Raw genomic sequence first — 16,396 nt, 5'->3', positions numbered from 1 at the left:
AGGACTGAAATGCTGTGGGAGTCTTTCTAGGAGGTCCAGTCTGAAGTCTTCTCTTTCAGTCTTCTCTGGAATTTGGAGGCACCCGTTCCCCTGCAATAACTCACTCCAGCTTAAAATTCCTGAAGTAGCTTGCTCTGCCTAACTCTGACTCACATAGGAATTCAGATTTTGTTTCCGTTGACTTTCCTTGTCAGAGTGTAGCAAACAGAGTTATGCGTTCTATAAATCTGATACACATCTCTTCAAAATCAATATTGCTTTTATGAAACATTTTAATCTCTTAGATTATGATCTTTTAGCCTCAATCTAAGAAATGAATCAGGTTAACAAAATATTAAATAGCATTAATGAACTCAAAGTGGAAAGCAACTCTCCTTTCTCCATTCCTCCTCATTTCCCAAGAGAAGACAAGTTTAATTACTTTGATGGTTATTTTTTAATATGTATGTCTAAATGCTATAAATGTATTGTTGATTATTGATTAATCATTGTTATATTCTTATAAACATTTAGTTTTGCTGATAATGATTATATTTCCATCCCACTCTACAATGGTTAGGGTTTCATAATTTAGGGATAAATCTACAAGTTAACATGAGCAAAAAATAAGGATAATGACCACGCTGATGTTGATATCCTACAGACAAAAGTGTCTTTTGTTTAGATATTTTTTCCTCTATAGCTTTTGTTTTTCAGGAAGTTTCTTACTATGTTTATTCCTTGCTGTTTGGGTTTAGAAAACATAACACACCTCTAACCACTAAAGAGTAAAACTTTAGAAGTGAGAGCAAGAGAGAGAGTGAAAGAACTTTGAAAATTATTATCTTTAATGGAGCTCTTAGGGTTTTAATGGAGCTTTACTGTTTTAGCTGAATGAGCACATAATATTGAACTTGTAAATTAGATACACATATCCAGTCGACAGTGCTGATAAACTCATTGCTGGGCAGAATCTTTACTAGTAAACTTAAAATGATGACACACCACAGTTTATGCTTCTATACATCCATTGTGGCTGCACTAATTTACATTCCCACCAACAGTGTACTAGGGTTCTCCTTTTTCCATACCCTAGCCAGCAATTGTTATTCATGGTCTTTTTTGATGATATCCCTTCTGACAGGTATGTGGTGATAACTCATTGTGGCTTTGATTTGCATGTCCTTGATGATTACTGACATTGAACATCTTTCCATTTGCCTCTTGGCCATCTATATGTTTTCTTTGCAAACGTGTCTATTCAGGCCCTCTGATCATTTTGTAGTTGAGTTATTTGTTGCTGTAGTTTTAATGTTGAGTTGTATGAACCTTTTATGTATTTTGACTAAATCTGTTATTTGTCATATTGTTTGAAAATATTTTCTCAGATTCAGTACTTGGTCTTTTTATTTTGTCAGCAATTTCCTTTATTGTGCAAAGACTTTTAAATCTGATTAGGTCTCACTTACTTATTTTTGCTTTTGTTGCGTCTTAGGAGACAGAGCCAAAAAAAAGTATTGCAGCAACTTAAGGGTGTTCTGCTTTTGTTTTCTTCCGAGTTTCACAGTTTTGGTACACTGGATTTCTTTCTTATGACAACTACATTTTAAATTTATTATTTTATTGTCTGAGTGCTTGATTTTCCATATCTATCTATCTATATATATTTTTTCTTTTGGATGCACAATCTTTGAACTCTTTGAAATTACAAACTAGGGTCTTTATATCCTTTATCTGCTTCATGAACTGTGTGTTTTATCCAGGATCAGTTTTAGTTTTTGACTTCTTACTCTTACTCTTTCTCTTTTTAGCCATTCTATTTCACAATAATAGAAAGTTTCACAATTAAAATAATAGAAGTAGAGATTTTTGTAGATGTGGTAGTAGACGTTTTTGACTGGCAGATTTCATATTAAAATGATGAAATTTTATTATGCCATTACTCCTGGAGAAATCTAACACATGTGAATGATAATATTTCTATAAACTGCCATATTTATAGGAAGTAAAGTCATTGTTGACCAATCTGTGCTCAGATGTGTGAGAAAGAAGGTAGAGATATGATTTTCCCAAACATATGGTAATAATCCGTTTCTCTTCTCCTGTTTATGGCACATGACTCCACATAACCTTGCTTGTGCTTTTATTCTCTGTAAGTTTCCCTGAGTTTTGTCAGATTGGTTATCCACTTCACAACATCAGCACTCTTATAATGCTAACACATCTTTTGCACCATCAATAAATTTCTTTCCATTTTCTGAATTTTATAAGAAACACTCTTTTGCATATGTTGGATTATGCTAATTTTTTATTATTATTTTAAAGTAGTCTTGGAAGAAAAATATAAATATGTAAATTAAACCTATCTTTTGGAATTTGAAAATGCAGTTTATTAGAACATTTTAAGTTAAAATATACAGAGTATTTTATTTGCAAGTTATAACTAAACCATTTATACAATTTAATATCCATAAAGAGATATCATGTATTGAAAAAGTATCATACTTGCATTTTTCATCCTTTGAGTTAGAACAATCACTCTCACCTTCAATCCATATTTGCTACCATTTTGGATTCTTCATCAGCCCTCTATATCCTACTTTTTTTTCCAGCTTAAATTCCATAGTCTGTATCTTAACCTTATTCATATGTACACCCCACTTCACCTTCTCTAACTCCATGATAAACCACCATGAACAAAAACCTAATTCCAAGAAAATCCCCTATCTGCTTGTTTCTTTTCTACAATCATGAAGTGGAATGTGATTTAGGGAGAAAAATTTCCCACCATGCTGTAAGGATCCTTACTTTAAGTATTTGACCACATAATTCAAGTAAGCATACTTAATAATTGATTGGCAATAACACTAGGTTTTTCTTGTCAATTAATTCTCCCTTTCTCCAAGAAAGTTACTTTAAACTATTTACCTTTTCAAACGAGGATTTCACTTATTTTTTTTTATTTTATATTTTACTGAGGAAATATAGGCAAACAAAATATAATTTCCCATCTTCTCTATTTCACTATTGAATTTATTAGTATATCTATATTTCTGCCATACTGTCTCTCTCTTGTTATATGAAATAAAAATAATCCTTGTTCCTATGTAATTCCAATGCTTCATATGTCCACTGGATTCCATAACCTTTTGCTTGACCAAGGACTAGACTGAGATAAGTATCTCCAGAATCACTAATTTTTCCTATTGTGTCTTTCCCATTAGCATCAAATCACATGGTAATATCTGTCATTTGAAAAAAAATTCTTTTGTAGACCCCTACATTTCTATTCATCTGCCACCCCTTTTCTCGGCAACACTCCTAGAAGAAAGTATTTATGGGAACTCTCAGAGGGTTTTTGCACCTTCTATTCTCCAGTCAATTACTGCAGTCAGGTTTTTGACTCTATTACTTTACTAAAACTACTCTTGAAAAGCATACAAAGATCTATTTTGCCTAATCCAATGGTCAACAATTATTGTCCATCTTACTTGATCTTTCAACAACTTTTGAAACAGTTAATCCTTGCCCTTTTGGGTGACTTTTTTCTTCTCTTGTACTTTGAAGCAACTCAATATTTAGATTTTTCTCCTTTCTCACGGGCAATTCCTGGCTACTCGCAGGCAACCTGATCTCCAGATGTCGTCATATCACTGACTTCTGTCCTTTAGCTTCTCAAATTTTTCTAACTATATAGACTTTTTAGCGATCTCACATGGTCTTAAGGCAGTAAACAAGTGCCACTAGCTTTTGTTTTTGCTTTTCTAGCTCTTATTTACCCTCTTAGTTCCAGATTTTCATGTCTGCTGCTTATCATCATTTGCATGTGTAGTACTTCAAATTAAACACTCAAAACAAAACTGTTTTCTTTAAAACACAGATGCACTCCTCCCAGTCTTCCTTATCTTTATAATGAGCACAAAAGTGCTTAGGCCCCTATAACTATTTATTTCTTAATTTTCTTTCTTAAGATTTTATCAATTACTGATGGGATACTGTTGATATCAGCAACCCATTTGAACTTTCTATATATATATATAATATATATATATTATATATATATATATGTAAATTCTTACTGCCTCCTGTGTCACCTTTTATCCCTACACCCAAAACTGTTCATATTCAGAATATCGAGAGAGCACATTTCCAAACTTCCCTTGAAATGAGTGACACCTGCCTGTAGGTCTAAGATTCTGATTTCTCCATTCTTATAAGCAAAGTAGAAATCATCCACTCACCTTACAATTTCCAAAATTTTCCAAAAATATTTTGTCCATTGTCGCCTCCTATCTCATTCTCTCTTTTATTTTGAGGTTATGCCTTTTTTTTCATTATTTTATTGCCAATTTAAAGTGGATTCTGGAGAGAGAACTTCATCTTTGTGTCCGTCATTTATAACTGATAGCAGCGTTAGTTACCATAGTGAAAGTTTTGAAAAAAATGTTTAATTATAAAAAAGTAATAACTTAGTAATTTATGGTAATTCTGCTTATTGGAACAACATGCCATAATTAAAATAATTTTATAAAGATTATATCCTTATATAGAAAATGCTTATAGTGAAGAATAGAGTAATAAATTTACACTCAATATGACTACAATAGTATTTTAAAACATCCATTAATGGAATAGTAGTAAAAATAAAATGATATATCTCATTATGTTAGCAATGTAGATAAATGATAAAATTAGAAATTGCTGCATTTTCATTATGTCCATATTCTCTACATTGACTTCAATGGCTAGATAGTTTCTTGATAATGAAAAATAAGTTGGACAATAGAATACAAGCAGAGAAAAATGCCTTATTCACATCATAAAAGCTTTATTTCTAAACCTTTGTAAAAATCAACAGTGTTCTCCTCAAGCTAGCCCACCAATTGTTTCTACCAGCTGGACATATTGGCAATTCACCAAGAGAATGGAGATCACTCCTAATTTCCATAATTATGAAAATTGTTTAGCAGCTGCTATTTCTTTTCTATTTAACCTTCTACAGGAATACATATTTTGTAAAATACACTGAGAATGACAATTAGTCTATCTTTGTACCATCCTTGTAGATAATACAGACAGATGGAACACCCTGTCATTAACTAACTACATTAAGTCTAGAAAAACAATGTATCCTTTCTCAATATAAATATTTTTATCTGTTGAGTGAAAATTTGACTTCAACATAGCTGTTATAAGTAATACTATACTCACTTTATAAATGATAAAAGAGAAATCTATTTGAAATGATTTATACTAGTTGTTTTCAAACTCACTTAGTGAATGGTGTCTTTAACTTCTTAGTTAAAGTTAAACATCTTTAACTTTTATCATGGCACGCCTTTAGCTAAAAATGTACCAAAAAGTTCCATTTATTTATTAAAAATTTTCAGAAACATGAAAAGTATTAATATCCCAATAACTCTAGTTCTGAAAAAAAATGCTAAAGAAAAAAATCTATTTCATTATTAAAAAATCACAATTACAAGACTAAATATGCCTTTTGGGCTCTGTACATCTCTCAGTCTTTGGAATCAGATTGAATACTGCCATCTTTTTCCCTATTCCACACTGACATTCTTTTGTTATATTGGTACCTGCTTTTCATTATAGCTACCAATGAAAATCCAGCTTCACAAATATATGGTATCATTGAAAGATATGCAAAGGATCCAACGCTGAAACTGTACAATGCCTCAAGCTTGTGTTGGTAAAATTCCTAGTAGATGTTGAATATCTCTTCCTTTGTCTCAAAACATTTAAATTGCCCCTCAGTGGTTCTCTGGGGTGCCTCAACACATAGCTTTAGAATTGTGAATTATACACATATCTAGAAATATTTAGAAAGCTAATATCTATTTTACTTTTGAAGACCTATTTGAATTTAAATAAATTAGAAGATCCTTCCATAGAACTGTTATAAATCCCAGAGCTGGAAGAAGTCCTAAATGTATCTAATTCAATTAATCTGTTTCACAAACAAAGACATTAAACACAAGTATACATTAAACAAGACATTTCAAAGGACACAGAGCTAATTAATAGAATACCACTGTTATATGTTTTGATATTTTATTATAGTGTTCTGTTGATTTATCAACCTTGATCAATCAATAAAAGAGAAAGCATGTCTTTTGTCTTTCATCTTCTAGGCTTGACACAGCAGGGGAGGAGGATTATATGTGCTTAGTAAATGTCCCCTGAACTTATTTAAAAGTCAGATAGACAATAGAGTAATTCAAGTCTGATTCTTTCTTTTTCATATCATATTACCTTTGAGAAATAAATTCTTAGAGTCACATGATATAAAAGACAAAATTTAATTTTTTTGTCAGTTGATAGCATGCACATCTTTGGTAGTAAAATTAATAGTCCTCTTGCTTCTTGATATTAGATTTTTAAAACTATTCATATTATAGTTTTCAGTCTGGCTTAATCTAAATACCTAAATTTCACCAATTTTTGTCTTATTTAACAACCTAAATTATTACCATTTCAAACATACTCAACTACCTACTTTTATAGCACTCAGACACAAAATATCTAAGTAAAACCAAGGAATTGGTTATAAAAAAAATTAACCATTAACTAACTCAAGAGTAATATAGAACTTTATATATTATTTTATTGAGAGGCTACTTTATTCAGCCTACCAATTTAATGAAATTTTTAAAAATTGTCATATGCTGTTGTTGCTTCCTGGCATTTATTGTAGTTTAAAAAGCTTATTGTCAGTAGTTCACAATCAAGCAAAATACACAGAAACTTAAACAATCAGCTCAATAAAATGGGACGAATGCTATGGTAAAGCAATCATAACGCTAAAGACAAAGAGCAGTTTATTTTATCCGTATAGTCCAGGGAAGAATTCAGAGAGAATGGGAAAATTGAACCAAGGGAAAGTCTGGCTAAGATAAAGGAGAAGCATCAACATAAAGAGTCATAAACATAAAGGAAATTTCTGGGAGAGACCACATAACTAGGAGTGTTGCAGCTTGAAGATCGAATGAGTCTGGAAAGGTATAAATGAGGGAGCTGAGTCTGAGAGATTAGTAACGCATGTTACCTGGGAGGGACACGTCACACTCAGACTCCATAACACTCTTGTGTTTTCTCCACAGTAAACAGCCAGCTAGGGTTCTAGCTTATGTCTTCAGGATATGTCACAGGCCCCCAAATCATCAGTGTTTGAACTCTGGTCCTGGAATCTTACTTTCTCAATTCTTTTATATCCCAATCATAAAATGTGAATAATAAAAATTTTGAAGTTTTGGTGTGAAAATTAAATGAGGCAATGCATTTATATTACCTAGTACAAAGATAAGCTCCATATAAACTGTTAAAATAGAAAGAAAGAAAGAGAAAAGTTAGATTATCCATCCCATTTAAAATTCATTAAACTTCACTATTTAACATTATCACACTATTTTAATCTGCGTTGGGCATTTTCCTTAAGGCAAGATTAGCAAAGTCCAATAATCAGAAGAAGTGATAATTAACATAGCTGAGAAAAGATGACTAAGTTTAAGGTGATATGATTATATTGTGCCTTTGGTATGGACTGTGAAAAACCGGACAGCTCATGCCCCATTTAAAGAGACATACAATACTAAGTCCATGTTCAGCTGGAAAGATGTCATGTTGAAATGTAAGCCAAGTTTTGTCAGATTTTCCAGTTTTTCAGGAGAAACTGAGATTCTGTATTTTTAAATGCAAGATCTTAAAATTTGCAAGTGTTTTCTTTCAGCCTTAACATGGGCCTTTGTACTCGGCATCAATAGAACTTCAATTTCATGGTTCTTCCGGACCAGTGCTAAAGGAGTTATTTTTATGTCAAGCTATAGTGAACTTTTTATAATTTCAACAGACTTCACCCTGCTTATATTTACATAAATGATCTGCCTTCTAATACTCCTGCCAGGTAGCTAAAATGGCCTTGGGATTAATGCACATTGCTCATACATCTTACCTGTGGGCATTAGAAGGGAAAGGGGATAGGGCAAACTGAATTATCTTCCCTGAGTTGTCTTGGTTATTCAACAGGTAGTAAAAACAGAGTAGATTCTGGGAACATGACCACTTTGCATACTACTTAGTGTCTGGGATAACAAGGTAAAAGACTTTACTCCCGTTTCAGCATTATAAACTTTCTGGGCTCCAGGAATTGGGTGACCTGATTGGCCAGGACCACAGTTAGAGGATGCAGTAATGAAGTGAAGGAGAAAGGAAGATTTCCCAAGAGGCAGACTTCTATGGTGAAAGCCCTTGAGGTTCTTAGGGAAACAAATTAATTCTGCACCTGGGCCAATGGAGCTTCCTCCCAAGACTGGTGATTGACTCAAACCACCTTTGGCTGAGACTGGGCCTTTGCCATCATTTTCCCCCTTATGCTCACTGCCCTCCTGACTTTGATTGTCATTCTCTACTACTTTCCTTCCTCTCCTTATTTTATTGTTAAATGGAGTAAAACTTTCATCCATTTGGGTCTTTAGGCAGAAGCAATTATTAAACACTAACTAGAAGGCAATGGCACCCACTCCAGTACTCTTGCCTGGAAAATCCCATGGATGGAGGAGCCTGATGGGCTGCAGTCCATGGGGTCTCTAACAGTCGGACACGACTGAGCGACTTCACCTTGACTTTTCACTTTCATGCACTGGAGAAGGAAATGGCAACCCCCTCTGGTGTTCTTGCCTGGAGAATCCCAGGGACGGAGGAGCCTGGTGGGCTGCCATCTATGGGGTCACACAGAGTTGGACACGACTGAAGTGACTTAGCAGCAGCAGCAGAATTAATATAGAAGACTGTTATGGCACCATATTTGTGGCACCATTCTGATGAACGTTTAGGTGTGTGTATTTGCATTATTGTTCTTCTTCTTAAGGCCCAAGGCTGCGCAGGTGGCAGGGTGGGAAGAATGCTTGGGTTAGCATTTGGAAACCTAGGTTGAAACAATGAAGCAAAGTGACATTAGGAAACTAACTTCTGAAAGTTGGGCTTTGTCACTGTATTTCAATAAAGATTAATGTAGCTAATTTAGATAAAAGCACTTCTATTTTCCCCTCCCCCCAAATTGATTTGGATTAGTATGTGTGCACACATATGCACACACAAATTTATTAAAAAAAGTAAAAGAATAAACAAAGCTATTCAATGTAGCTAACTAACAGGGAAATCAAATGATGACCTTAAATGAATCCACATGAATCCACATAGCTATACATATAGTTGTTAAATTTTGCTCTGAACAGTCTTAGGTACAAATGAAAAAGAGAATATGGTCACAAGAAAAACTTACTCTTTTTATTCACAGGTGAAAAATGCTCTTAGTTTTTTGAAGAAGAAAATTCAGAATTTCCCTATAATCTTTCTAAATGAAATGGTTTCTAATGAGAAAGGTAGCTTTCAATACCTGATGTATTCATTTACTCAAAAGTAAAGTCCAGTGGAATCACATCATATCTATCATTACCATTTATCAATATTTGCATTATTATCAAAGGATTGCAGGCCGACCAAAATATGTGGGTTCTCTCAGGTCCAAAAGACATTAAATTATTCATTTTCTCAGGAGTATTGTGAGACTCTGAGAAATTGCAATTCAGAAATATTATTTTGTGGGGTAAGAACAGAAAGAACAATAAAATTACTTCAGACATTTTTCAGTCTTTTATATATAATTGGTGCCTGCAATTTTGGACTTTGTCATTTTATATGTGGACAACAGCTTTAGTGATTACTACCATTGACCTTTTGAAATAAAGATTTGTATTTTAGTGTGTGATTAGAAAGTTCTATGACCATCTACAAGTGAATCTGAGAACTAGAATTTCCCAGAATGTTACCCTGAAATGGGATTCACTTTAGTGAATAAATGTTTCTTTAAACTTTTCAAAAGTGTTAATGTAAAAAGTGAAAGTGTTAGTCCTCAGTTGTGTCCGACCTTTTGTGACCCCATGGACTATAGGCCATCAGGCTCCTCTGTCCATGGTGTTCTCCTGGCAAGAATACTGGAGTGGGTTGCCAAGCCCTTCTCCAGGGGATCTTCCCAACCCAGGATTGAACCTGGCTCTCCCCTATTGCAGACAGATTATTTACCATCTGAGCCACCAAGGTATGGAGAAAGTAGTTGTGCAAAATACTTAAACTAAGATATAATATGATTATGGAAGAATGTGTATGTGATTAGACCTGCATCTGGTATAGTTATGGCTTTCTGGAAAGAACAGGCTTAGAATAAAACTTGGTGCAGAGCAAAGCAAAGGAAAGAAACAACGATTAAAATCATTCTTTTACAGAATCAGTAAAAGGAAAAACACACGCATACACAAAGTCATCCATTCTTTATACTGAGCTCATTTTAAATAAAGTTATTCTTGACAGTCTAGATGAAAAATAAAATCCATCAAAATAATACATACTCAACAGGAAGAGAGCTCAGATATTGACAAGATAAATCCACAAGATAAATAAAACAGTGAGCAATGGTTCTCTCTCACCAACAAGAGACATCACTCAGCAGTTTCCGAGGAGTCCCCCTCTGTCACCATAGCAATGAAAACCCGTTACAGTGAAGTGAAATTAAAAACTACCAAGGCCTTGAATTTGATTCAAAGACAGTTTAAAGCCATAACATTCTACTTAAAATGCCACTAAAAATTACTGTCTCATTTTGTAAAGTAGTTTGCTCCTGGAGAGAAAATAATTGCTGTCTACAAAGAAACGATGCCTTGGTTTCCACAGAATGTTTGCTTCTCCATATAGGAATTAATATCTATTTGCTATAATTTGGTTTGCCACATAAACGTGTGTCTCTACATATATACTTTTGCAAGGAGAATAGTGAAAACAGTATAATCTCTTTGGTTCCCAAGAGAAAGAATGGAGAAAATAATGAGAGCCCTGCTTTTTTTCCCCTCCCCACTCTGTTGAAGTCCCATGCCTCGTTGACAGATTTTTTTGTCATGATAACTTCTGTCGAAACTTTCCATTACACTGACTGGATGGAATCTTTTCCTTCTTCAAAATTTCATAGATTTTTCTAAAGATTATTCCAAACAACTTCTTATACCTCTAATCATGACTCTCTATGGGCAAAGCTTATGTCTGGAGAGGTAAGTCTCTTGGAGGCAGAGTGTGGCTCTGCCCTGCACTGGAAGTGTACCCTGTGCGTGTCAGGTGCAGAGGTAACCAGTGTAATCACATCTGGTGTAAAGAGAAACCACAGAATATCCTCCACTCAGCCAAGTTGTCAAAGGAAGATGTTTCCATTTTAAGATGATAGTAACAAGCTTTTTCTGGCCCCAGTGGTACCGGAGTGAATGACCCATGCTAACTATCAGAAAGGCTTCACTGCCCCAAAACACAGATGTGTGGTTTCACATCTCTTCCACTGTGAACATGACATTCCAGCATCCATTTTCCCTGATTAAGTCGAAGTCTTGCTTCTCCCAAGAAAATGTTCAATGAACTCATCACCATATATTCTTTGTTTGTTGCCAGTAGGAGCCAGGCAGGTAACTATTTCTACACGGTTGTATAAACACCCTCTGTGATAATAATTTTGCAAATACAATCCTTCCTGCAAACATCATCCTGCTTCTTGTCACACTTCACACTTACAGCTCTTTTCAGTTTGATCTGCTCAGTCTCCTTCATTCCTCTGTCAGTTTTCACAAGGCTCTAGCCAGCTATCTTTCACCATATCTATTTGTTTAGCACAGGTACCAATTCAGATTTCTCTCCTAAGAAATTTTTTTTTCAGACCCTTGTGGTCTTCTTCCCAGTAGATCAATTACAGGGCTACCCTGTTCATACAAATAGCTTTCCGTAGCTTTGATTCTTAGGGTTATAAGGACGGAGATCTTGTTCCTGTCCCCTTCCTTCCCGGAAGTCACTGTGCTCTTTATACAAATTGTCCATTTTCTCTCAACGGTACATGTGCCCAGAGCTCTCAGGAACTTGGCAGGTAGCATTCTTCAAGCCATAGGAAATCAGTTAATCTCTCCACCCAAGTAATGGATTATCTACTCAAGTTAGATTTGCATAAAGATAAAGAAAAAGCCTCTTAAATGATTCCTCCCATAATCATAAAAATCTGCTTCAGGGTGATTGCTATTCTCCACCTGTGCACACAAAAGTGATGAGTGTGATTATTGCTTACTCTTAGATAATCATAAATGTCAATTTCAGGACATAACCGTCCATAATGCCCATTGTGCACAAACAGCAAAGAATAACACTGGAGCTTATCTGTAAAGTACCTGTGGCATAAGTTCCCCTTTATTACTAAAAGAACAATGGCTTTCCAAATCTGTGTGACTATTTTATACCCTCTGTGTGACTTACTGCAACTAGTACTCTCTGGGCATTAGTTTCCACATCTATCATGTAAAAGCACCTTTTTTGTTGTTCAGTTGCTCAGTCCTATCCAACTCTCTGCAACCCCAGGGACTGCAGCGCACCAGGCTTCCCTGTCCTTAACCATCTTCCAGAGCTTGCTCAAACTCATGTCCATTGAGTCAGTGATGCCATCCATCTTAAAAAAGCTTTTCTAAATGACTCATCTAATACGTATTTTTCTTAGTTATCATTTGTCAATGACCCAAAGCTTTTGTCCTCTAAATGTTCAAAATATGTTGGTTGAGAAGATAGTCACATAGATTGAACATCACACAAATCAAAACATGATTACTGTAGTAGTACAGATAAAGGATACAGTGGGAGCACGATGAAGTCAGGCTTTATCTTAGGGAAACAACATGTTGGCCAAATAATAGATCTGCAGAGCAGCAAGCGTAGTGTTGTAAGTCAGGGCTTTCTGAGTCAAACCCTGAACTCTTTCCCTATCATCATTGCCATCTACAACAACTGCATAAAGATTAAACTGAATATTACTCACAATAGGAAATTTTTAAAATTGTTTTTTAACATTTCATATATAAATGCCACTAATTATAATAATTTTGGTACATTCTATGCCCTTCACAGCTGTATTATACACCCTGATCTGCATGTCATTGGGGGGAAAATGTGTTGATTATTTCCAATGTAGTGGAGAAAAACATGGGCTTTGAAGTAGATTGCTAGCTATTTAAGCTCTCTGAGCTTCAATTTCCTCATCTGTAAAAAGCTTTGCAACAACATTCAGAGAGAAATTGGAAAAGTGAATATAAAATGTCCAGCATACTATTAGTACAAATTCACTACTCGAGAAAGGTCAATTATCTCTCCTTAAAAGAAAATGTTCTTCTAAGCTAATGTTGCAGAATATTAGAGCTGGCAACAACTTTAGTGATAATCTAGCTTAACTGCTTATTTTTCCAGAGGTAGCTGATAAAACCCAAAGATTTGATTTTACTTTCCAAAGACCACACAAACAGATTCAAGATAATTTTCTAACATATTTGGATTCCTTTTGTGCCCAGAGTAAGACTGCAGTGCCTAATGACAACCCCGGCCTAAAAGTCCACTCACCACCACATGTAAAATTGAGACAGGCTGAAAAGATGCCATGAATAACAACAAAAACTACTTTCATTGTAAAAAGCAGTGCTTAAATTTGTATTCTTTCTCCAAGGCACTGGCAATTGCAGTAAGAAAGTTTAAATGGTAGTGCAGAGCAGAAACATATTTTATAAAATAAATAATTGTGAAAAATAATTTTAAATACATTATCAGCATAAGGCTGATGCTTAACTCTATATTCCAATTCTGAAAATAATCTTATTTGACGAATATCTTCGTGTTCCAGAAAACCAAGCAAGCAATTTTTATCATTATACTGCATTAAAACTTAACTAAGTCAATGTTTAAGCCTTTCTTTCTATTCAAGTTCAATCTAGGAAGCACTGAGCGAGGAAAAGAGGAATTTATCTGTAGCAGAATTACTAGACAAATGACAGTTTATTTTATCTGATTTTCAAGTTTATTATTAGTTTTTGCCTTGTGTGAACTTGTGATATTTTTCAATGAAAATGATTAGAAATTATGTGTTTTGGGAAACTTATCAGAATGATTCTTTAATTATACAGATAAAGCAAATAAGAATGGAACTAATATTTTGCAGGAAGTAAATAACCATGCATTTTGCTGACAAAGTCCTAATTATAGCTAAATAGTTGGGAGTGGTCCTATCTTTTCAATACTCACTAGTATGCAGAACTTCAGCTGGTCATAAGTTAGACAATTTTTGTAGACTCCAGAAGTACTTTAGGAGAGAAAGGTTCAAAACCCTACTGTTCTTTCTGTGTAATAACATGCATAATAACTTCTATAATGAAACCTAGTAAATCTCAGGCAAAGAGTATGCACGTGGGAAAATTCAGTTCCTTTATCTATATCTCTGAACTTTATCAGTCCATGATCTCCAGTGTGCATATTATGACATCGACTTTTCTGTAGTTAGGGTTCTGACATTGCTTACTCAGGTCTGCACATAGCCTTAATTCTAACTTGATAGCTTTGGTACATATTTGTGAATTGAATATTTTGTGTTAAACATGTTCAGCTTCATCATACAGTCACTGCTGCCCAGGGTTCTTGACTATTTCCTTTAAGCTTTTGTTCTGTTTCTGTAACGAAATCACCATATTCTATATCCACGATAAGGAACTTGTTACACGTCAGTGTGATGCTACCTCATTAAATAAGAAACTTATCAACAACTCATCACTGAGACTATAGTGCAGTTATATAGGCTTTTAAAGACATTCTTTCCCTGACATGCAAATCAATCAAGATTAAAATCAGAACATTTATAATTTAAATGTTCAGGTATTTATTTAAAATTAAATAAAATTCATATAAAATTCAGGTATTAATAGAACTTATATCATATTAATTATTTCTGGGTTTTGATCTGGTTGCCCAGTATCAACACAACTCTGATTCACACATTTAAATAATTGCAAGCATGGATGATGTTTAACTAAGCAAAAAATGCAGAAAAGACCATTCTGTTGCACTAAAAAATGTCTTATATTGGACTACCTTAACACAATACCTAGACTGTGAGTTGAAACAAGAAAAATTTAATTCCAGTTCTGGAGGCCAGAAGTTTACATTTAAGGAGCCAGCAATGCCTCCTTTTTTTGGGGGTGGGGGGGGCCCACACCGTGTGATCTTAGTTTCCAAACAGGAATGAAACCAGTGGAAGTATGGAGTCCCAACCACTGGCTCACCAGGGAATTCCCTAATGCCTCTTCTTATAAGCGCACTAATCCGACATTCAGCTGCAGCGTCATGACCTCTCCTTCCTAAGGCTCCATCTTGAGAAAGCATCACATAGGGGTTTCAGCATGACTTTTGGCAGACCACAATTCAGCCCCACAGAACAATGGAAATGTTTCACTAGCAAAGAATCCAGAAAGTCTTTATTCCTTTTCACTCAAAAAAGGAGTTCACTGGGTATTTGCTCCACAGTAGACACAAGGTATAAAAATTGTTTTATAGCACATTTAAACATGTATTTTTTTCAGGGTTTTTTTTTTTTTTTTCTTAAGGTGAATATAATTTAGAAGTGAAACTCAAGTCACAAATTTGTAGAACTCCAGAAGTAACTCTGTTGACCTTTAGGGAAAACTGCTTTGTTATTCCAACTCACATATTTAAAGAGGAAAAAAAGTACAGCTCAGAGAATTAACCCTGTTGAGATAAACACTGACTTGATAGCCACACAGGACGTAGCCCTCAGTGTTCTCACTGCTTTTTCCCCTTTACTTTCCCAGTAAGCCACTACCTACCTAGATCCGTGTGAAAATATATCTCTTTGCCCTTTATGTTGGTTAATTACATTGCCAATGTCTTTTTGGTAGTGAAAATTTAATTGAAAAGTAAAGAAAATTCAATAAAGATGGCTACCTTATTTTTATTGTTTCAATCCATGTTCTACATTTAAGATGCACTGATAAGGTAAATTATCATATGCCTTCAGCTGTGTTAGTTAAGCAGAAGAGAGGAAAACATTGAGACAGAGAGAAAGGCAGAGAGAGAGGAGACTGGAGACACAAAAGATGTCCTCTGCAGTTAAGAAATGCTATTTAAAAATGATGTTACATTTGTGGTTTTGTTGTGCTAAAGCTTGTAAATTACCTTTCTTGAAAATGTATGTGGTGGAAAAATGCTGCAGATAATTGCCATTCATTGCTTGGTGACTGCTGATAGTTGTTAAGTGTGCTAAAGACATATTGACTTAGCAAATCAATTAGCAGTGAAATTATTACAGAAATCCTTTGTCATTAATTACTTTAATGATAAGTAAATTCAGATCTTTCCTGATCATGTGGAGCTATGAGAAAACCTTATCTGAGGGGCTCATACAATCTTAGAAAGTTAGACTCTGCAGACACCTTGCTTTTATTCCAATGGTTGTGAGATAGATGCTCATTCAAAAAGAATACACTGTGAGAATATTGTGCTC

The sequence above is a fragment of the Capra hircus genome, chromosome 11 (assembly GCF_001704415.2).
Source record: "Capra hircus breed San Clemente chromosome 11, ASM170441v1, whole genome shotgun sequence".
Lineage (NCBI taxonomy): Eukaryota > Metazoa > Chordata > Mammalia > Artiodactyla > Bovidae > Capra > Capra hircus.
This window is presented reverse-complemented; position numbering follows the sequence as displayed.